The sequence below is a fragment of the Pundamilia nyererei genome, unplaced genomic scaffold (assembly GCF_000239375.1).
Source record: "Pundamilia nyererei isolate P.nyererei 1_Seehausen unplaced genomic scaffold, PunNye1.0 scaffold00197, whole genome shotgun sequence".
Taxonomy (NCBI): domain Eukaryota; kingdom Metazoa; phylum Chordata; class Actinopteri; order Cichliformes; family Cichlidae; genus Pundamilia; species Pundamilia nyererei.
The window spans coordinates 29,602-38,020 of NW_005187598.1; the positions used below are offsets into that span (position 1 = coordinate 29,602).

The window sequence follows — 8,419 nt, forward strand, 5'->3', positions numbered from 1 at the left end:
ATCCATCCATCCATCCATCCATCATCATCCATCCATCCATAATAGCTGTTTCCATTAATGTATGCAGTGAGCTACTGAGCTACTTTGTTAACCAAAGTGTCAGATGTGAAAACATCAGTGCGTTTCTGTAGAGTTTTACAGATAGTTAGGACTGGGGTCAAAGTTCACATGAGCAGGAGTTCTCCCTGTCCAGTTCCAGTTCTGTGTTTAACTGTGAGTTAACCTGCATCAGCTCATTTTAGGCTAACCTAAGCTCTATTTAGACTGTTTTAGAGGAGCTCAGTAACAGCCTAATGAGTTTGACAGAATGATAACGCTGAAAACAAAGCATCACTTTCACTGGTTTACAGAAACATTCAGATTCACAGTCTGGTGTGAAATCAGAGCTTGAAACAAAGAACAAAGAAACTCATCCTCACATTCAGTCACACAGGAGGTGAAACGGTAAAACCTTCAAGAACTTCAAGAACACAGCACCGACTGATGGAACTATAACATATAATGACTGCCAACCATCTGTGCAACGCCAGCTGTTCCTGATGAAGGTGAATATTTCTTTCCTCTTAAGCAGAGAGCTGAAGGACCATTAAACCTCACTGTAAAACTGCCCTGAATCACAGCATTTAATTCAGCTGCTGCAGCTCCTGATCCACCTGATGGTTCCACATGTCAGGAAGAGCCACACACCACACCTGCCTAATCTGGCCCGGACACTTGCTGCAGCTGGGTCTAGAGATGGCTTTATAAGTAACGCTACTTACTACAGCCAGCTTGAAGGCCTGTGGTACATAGCTGATTATTAGATATAGGTTGATCATATTTAAGATTGAAGCATTAATTAATGGCAGGACCTCTTTGAGCAGTTTTGTAGGAATGGGGTCTAAAAGACACATTGATGGTTTGGAGGAAGTAATTATTGAAGTTAACTCAGAAAGACATCTACTGTGATAAAGTCCACTCCCCACTGCTCAGTATCAGGAAACACTGTTAAATGTTCAGTTTCTATGCCATATGTTAAAACAAGATCTGGAGTGTGATTAGAGTGGTGGGTGGGTTCTTTCACATTTTGACAGAAGCCAGTTAAGCCTGAACTCCCTTCATATGCACAGGTCTGAGGACACACCTGGGTGACTCGGGACTGGAACTGTGGCTGAGCTGCAGCAGCTGGACTCTGCAGGTGTGCGCCATATTTGACTGACAGACAGTATTCAAAAGACTGAATGCCTGAAACCTGATTTCTCTCCGATGACCAGCAGGGGGCGACTCCTGTGATCTGAGAGCAAATGTACGCCCTGCTCAGTGCACAGGCTCAGTCTCTGGTTGCAGGTTTGACTGAATGAAACATGAGCTTCCCAAAGGTCATCACTGAATGGACTCTTAGGCAGGTTAACATTTACTTCCTGTCATGTGACTCATATTCCTTTGGTGGATGTTTGTGGTAAACAGGACAGTTTGTACTCAGTCATCCCTGTAGGCTCATAGCTCAGGCTCTAAACACTCAGTTTATCAGTTTTTTCTGCTCTGGGATCTGTATGATGCCAGAGAGAGAGGATGGTAGTCCCACCCACTTGCTGGCAGCAAATCAGAAGAAAGCAAGCTAAGAAAAAGGGAGGATCCCATTGGTATAAGACAAAGAAGGCTCATTATGAGCTGTGAATCAAGCACAGCTGCTCTGAGTGAGAGAACAAAAATAAGGAGCTGGAAATGAACCGCACCGCGTCAAGCTTTACATTTTAGGAAATAAAACCCCAAATTACCAATTGTTCTGTAGAGGTCAGAGGTAGAGCTGACGCAGTAGTCCATTAAACCACCACAGAAGAAGCTTATTTGTTTGGTATTTAATTGTCAGTTTCTATCAATATCTCCTCAGCCCCAGTGATCCTTACAGTCACATGATCTTTACGTCATGTTTGTTCCTGACTCTGTTTCACTCTTTGAATTTACCAGTGGAAAACAAGGAGAAACCTTGTGGTTTTGTCACCTTCTCACACGCGACACCGACATCTTAAAAATAACTGCGAGCCAAAGAAAACATCCAGCACCCCGCACCAATCAGAGATGTCAGGAAGTCTGTACCTGCTGCACGGCAAAGTTTAGAGAGCGCAGCCTGGAAACCAGAGCCAGAGTGTGATCTGCGATCTGATCTGCGATCTGAGCCTCAGGAACTCTGGACTCTGCAGCAGCAGCGCTCAGTGACAGCTCTGAGCTGTTAGGGTGCTTACCTCGAGCTGGCAGCTTCCTCCTCGCTGATCCGCTGTCACAAACCAACTTGATATTCAGCTGCCGTCCACCCCGTGTCTCCAACACACACTCGGACACGCACACACAAAAACACTGTGGGACACACACTGCGCCGTCGTTCAGAGTGTGTGTGTTTGAAGCTGCAGACGAACGACGGGGAGGCGCTGCTCCGGCCGTCCTCCCCTCCTCAGAAAACACTCCCCCTCTGCAGGGTACGACCCCGACACAGCCCCCTCTGTGTGTGTGTGTGGAGGAGGGGCTGTGTGCTGTTACATGTGATCAGAGCAGGTTTACTCACCTGGAGCAGGGCTCTCAGGTGTAATGGGTGCTGATTGGCCGATTACGCTCGGAGCTGAACATACTCCTTTGACCTTCAGCTTTTTTTCACACTGACTTTAAACAGGAAAACCCACAAAATCCACGAATATAATATTAATCATGTGACTACTTTTCCTGAAAATGTCCCAACAAACGGCCGGCTCACCTGACTGAGGAGGCGGGTCGAGTCTGTGGCGTTGTCACAGCTCATCTCTTTTAGCTCCACCACAAATCACAGAAACGTTCATAAGGACTTATGAAAGGTTTCTATAATAAAGTCTGAGTGACGGATCAGGTGACAGCGCTCTGACCACCTGCGCAGTCTGCAGGTAAACATCTACAGCATGACGCTGGCTAGCCTCTGTGCTACGGGAACTTCCTGTGGCGAACCCAGCCGCCACGCAAGGCTTCACGGTACTAAAGGCAAACTTATTACTGAAGTCGCTGCTCTGGAGCAGCAGGTATGAATACACTCAGAGCAGAGACTCCCACAAACAGCTGGATGCAATGATGAGCCTGTAAGTCAGAGCGCTGCCTGCAGGGGGCAGCAGGATGCCCCTGTGTTTGTGTGGCAGAGATTAATGCACGATGTGTGTGTGGTTCACAGTTTGTGTAACTGGCGGCGGCAGAAAAACACTCTGCAGTGTTCCAAGCAAGTCTCCTCCCCAAGTGTTTGTTCAGGCCTCCCTCCTCTATCTGATCCTCCTCTCGTCTGTTATGTCTCTGCGCCTCAGCTCCCAGCAGGGCGAGCGCTGTCTGCGTTTGTTACTGAATCAGATCCGCCTTCAGATCGGGCGCTGCCTCACGTCCCGGCAGGCTCGGACTCGCCCTGCCTGGAACGCCGTGGTGCTTTTGAAATGTTTTAAAGAGACTCTGAGGGAGCCACAAGCTCTCAGAGGAGAAGCTTCACTTTGACCCTGAAGCTCTGAAACAGCTCCACTTTGCACAAATCAGACCTTTCTTTATTCAGCAGACTGAACAGCGCACGAGGAGATTCCTCAGACTGTTCTACAGTTTGACCTTTGACCTTTGCTTTGACCTTTGCTTGGAACCTCCCAACAGTTCAAACTGGTTCTGGTGTCAGATCGGTTTGCTCAAACTGCTCAACACTGCAGATATCCACAAAACCAGATTATTACCAGGTGTCACAGTTTCATCTCTGAGCATGAACACCAATACCAGGCTCAACTTTTACCCAGAATGCACTTTGTCAACTTTCCAAGTGAAAATGGGGAAAGAGATGAAAGTGGGCAGTGTGTGAGGGATCATCACCCTGAAGCTGAGAGAGCAGGAACCTGGTTCAGAGTCAGACCGAGGGCCGGGCGGTGGGACTAAAGCTGATCTGGGTTCAGCTTTGATGGCTCTGGTTTGGAGCAGAGCAGGTGTACGGGGCTGTGACACTTTCACAGATATTTTTATCCGACGATGGTTTGGTTCTGCTCAGGTGATGAACCAGGTGATGCTGGGGCGGACAGGGGACTCGGGCCATGCTCACGGGACAAAGTGTCGCCGCTGTGAGACGGTCCTCGGCCCTCTCAGAGAGCTCCTCTGGACCTGATCTTTAACGACCTGCAGGATCTGTGTGGCGGGAACATGACGCAGCTTCAATGGTGGAGGACGAGGCTATGACGCCCGCTCCCTCCATCCTCAGCAGCGTGTGTCTATCGATCAATAATCAATACCTGCTGGTTACTTGACTTCAGCTTAGCAGTAACTTGACTCCCGTGATGGCGTCTGGATCTGAGCATGTACCGAGGTTTCCCCTGCGGTGGGTAGCGGGTTAATATAGGTAGCAGCGCTGTTGAGGGGTTGATGATGGTGTAACCTGCAGCCAGGGCAGCTGGGAGATTCCCGTGTTGGAGCACCGGAGTCACATCGAAGCTCTGTTTACCCTGGGGGGGTTCAGCCTTGACCCCTCCGTCACCGCAGCAGCTGAGGAAGCCTCGTGCACACATACCCACTCTCAGGGTGATTAATAACCAATGTGTGTGACCTCTGACCCCAACATGCAGCCGTTTCAGCCTGAGAGCAAACACCGACATGCTCGGGAGGTGTGAGGTTTCACTGAGAATCTCTGCGTCTCTGAAGGGCCACAGCAGTTTGTGTTTAACTCTGTGAGGCTGTTATCAGTGATGACCCCTGACCTCTGACCCCTGAGCTTGGAGAGAAGCAGTAAACAGTGTTTGATGTTTATCAGAATGACTTTTGTCTGACTGCTGAGACAAGAACAAGTTTAAACCTAAAGAAATCTTGTGAGTGGGTAACAATGCTCAGTGAGGATGACTCAGACCAGCAGGCCCAGTTCTGCTCTGGTTCTGGTTTTAGAGAAACTTCCTGAACCTGGGCGTGTCTGTGTCCTTCCTGTCCTGCTGTAATGGTGTCTGAGTCTAATCCCTGAATGTAGTCTAAAATAATCCCGGCTCCTCTTCATGCAGTCTTCCTCCTGCCGGCTAGTTCCTGAGGTCAGAGAGACACGAACAGCTGCCGGGACTCAAACCGCCGGCGTGTTCTCCATTCCTCTCATTCCTCCCATAGCCATTGGGAGGGGGAGCATTGTTGTGGAGCAGCTGGACATTGTCTTCTTCTTTGCGGGCAGCGAAGACTCGATGAGCTCAGCAGCTGCTGTGTGTCATCACTTTACACACACACACAGTTTTTTTTTCATATCCTTGTGGGGACATCTAATTGACACAATACCTTCCATAACCCCAACCCCAAGCCTAGACCTAACCGTGACCTAACTGTGACATTTTCAAAAATGCCTTCAAACTCGTGGGGACAGGTCCAAACATAGTACACACACACACAGATGGATGAAAGTTTAATGACCTGCAGGAGGAAGTGGGACACTGCAGAGGGGACAGCATGACAGTGAAGCGACATGTCACATGTCCTGCTGCCACACTGCAGGGAAGCGTGTGCCCTCAGTCCTGTCTGCAGGTGCCGACAGATGGATAAAGACACCAAAACTGTAACCGCCTGCTTCACGCCGTCCAAACTGATCTGCAGAATAATCATCACAGAAGAAGAACAATCAAACATCTGCAAATAATAAACAAGGCATCCCAGCCTCTCCTCAGTCACTGTGTCCTCTGTCAGGGGCTCGTTAGCATCACTGATATCCAAACAGCTGAGTCTGAGCCCCGCCCCCTCTGTCTCACCTGTGTCAGCCTGCTCTCCCAGGTTCTGTAGTTTGGGGGCTGAGCTCAGAGATCAGCCCACCTCACCCCTACTTGCACTCCGTATATAGATGTGAAGAAATAAAACGCAGTTTGTCCCTTGATTTTTTGTTTTAACTTGTGTTAAAATAAGTTCTTTAAAAAGCCAAAAATGATTTAATATGAAGACAACATGAGCCGAGAGTACAAACATGCTGAGGCTGTTAGTTCAGTCAGAGAGTCACAAAAGTCACAAACGCATGTCTGCACGAACACAATGACAGCAGAAGTGCTGCCCTGTGTCTGCGCAGACAGAGCTGTGTTTATTTGGTCGTTCAATCAAAGGCTTCAGTTAGTTACAATCTGCGTTCACGTTTGTAGTTTTGTTTTGTTTGACAATATTTGATATTTAAAAAACAAACATTTTCAAAATTATTGGTGGGTGGTTTCTTGTTTATTTTTTGTACTACTTGAACACTTGGCTGTCCAATGAGACGACAGTGCCAGCAGCGGCTCATTTCAGTTTGACACCCCTGATGAACTTACCTGAATGAACTCTGTTCTGTGGGCGTGACATCAGGTGAAAGGCAGACAGCTCAGGTAGGAAGGTCCAGAAACACCTGGAAGGTAGAGAGGAACAGGTAGACAAACGGCACATGTGCACGGGGTTTACTGGGTCAGCTGTGAGCGGCTGATTACAGCTACAGACTCACACACCAACACAGACTCTGATCAGGACACACATGTGGATGCGCAGAACTTTGTGTCATCAGAAACTGAATTTGAATAATTTAAATTCGAATATGAATTGCTCAGATTGAATCTGAATTGTAACTTAATAAATGCTTTTTAAAACTGAATTTGAATTAGCCTGATTTGAAATTCAATGTATTATAATAAACTTTATTTATAAAGCACACTTAAAAACCAAGGGTATGCCAAGGTGCTTAACAAGTAAGATAGAGTATAGGAGGAGGATAATAGAAATAGGACCAATGCAAGTACTAAGTATGCAAGCAGATAACTGTCACTGATACATAGGAAAGCAACAGGTACAGAGCAAACAAGAATTTAAATGAGCATAAAAGTGCATGATATAAAATCATAAAATAAATATTAACTAGAGGGAAAGGCAAGATTGAATAAGTGGGTTTTTAATCGTGATTTGAACAGTGCAATGGAATCAGATGCGCGGAGGTCGAGAGGAAGGGTGTTCCACAGTACCGGGGCAGCCAGAGCAAACGCACGGTCACCCCGAGACTTCAGCCGAGATCTGGGTTGGGTCAGAAGTAGTTGAGTGGCAGATCTGAGTGTTCTAGCAGGAGTATGTGGTTTGAGAAGTTCACTAAGATAACTTGGCGCTAATTTATTAATAGTTTTGAATGTAAGGAGTAATATTTTAAATTGAATACGGTACTTTATGGGCAGCCAATGCAAGCTAGCTAGAACAGGAGTAATATGGCAAAATTTCCTGGTACCAGTCAAAAGGCGGGCTGCTGCATTTTGGACTGTTTGCAGTCTACAAAGAAGAGAAGAGGGGAGACCGTAGTACAAGGAGTTACAATAATCCAACCTGGAGGTCACAAAAAGCGTGAATAAGCTTCTCCAGGTCCTCGTGCGGAACATAATGCCTAGCCTTAGAGATAAGGCACAGTTGGTGGAAGCTAGATCTCAGCAGACACTTGCTTATCGAGTTTGAGCGAGCTATCCAGCAGTGCACCCAAGTTACTAACATAGTCACAAGAAAAGCTAGCAAAGGAACCCAGGGCAGCACAGAGTTGGGCACGAGGGATTTTACTGTTGAACACCACAGTCTCAGTCTTCTTATCATTTAAAACGAGAGAATTACTCAGGAACCATTCTTTGACCTCCCGCATGCATTCTTGAAAGTAGTGCAGGGACACAGCAAGGTCGTCAGTAAGGTCAAAATAGATCTGTATGTCATCGGCATAACAGTGGAAGGCAATATTGTATTTTTCAAAGATTGCTCCTAGAGGGAGCAAATACAATGAGAAGAGAATAGGGCCTAAAACTGATCCTTGAGGCACACCACAACAGACCGGAGCGGAGGAAGAGGAGAAGGTGCCTAAGTGAACTGATAAGGATCTATCAGCGAGGTATGATTTAAACCTCGTATTGGTTTGAAAATGATCGGAACTAAATTGAAATTGAATTTTATACTTTGAAAATGAATTCATTTGTTTTGAAACTGTATTTTAACCTTTAAAAATGAAGCTCTAAAATAATTTCAGTTTCAGTCCTACAATTCAGTTTTTTGGGACTTACATCCGGTTCTGATTCCAGAGTAATCAAGCGCAGATTAATAGAACTCAGTTTTAGAGGACTGAAAGTGTCACTGACGGGAATCTATAGCATCTTGAGCTGAATTAAGACCTCAGAAGTCATTCGTCATGTCGAATGACCAGCAGATAAACTCTCAGGTTGGTAATAAATGTATTACATGTATAAGAACAAGAAAGAAGAAGAAGAAAGAAAGAAGACCGCTGTCCTGCAACTTTTCCATGTGTTCCTGTTGCAACACATCCATCCATCCATCTATTTGCTTCCGCTTATCCTATCCGGTTGTTCAGTGATGACGCGACGAATCCTATTTCCGGGTCTAAAGTAGTTGTTAACATGTTTAATGTTTTGTATTTTCTTCTACTTGATCTCAAAAAGCTCCTAAAACAGTCAGTGATCAC

General features: G+C 46.3%; 1 protein-coding gene across 1 annotated transcript in view; it reads right to left on the bottom strand.

The window, feature by feature from the left end:
• dlk2 (delta-like 2 homolog (Drosophila)) overlaps positions 1-2,410 on the bottom strand; it is a 12,607-nt gene extending 10,197 nt beyond the window's left edge. The window contains exon 1 of the mRNA XM_005747406.1: positions 2,223-2,410. The gene's annotated coding sequence lies outside the window, so the exon portion shown is untranslated. The remainder of the gene's footprint in view (positions 1-2,222) is intronic.
• Positions 2,411-8,419: the final 6,009 nt, after the last annotated feature.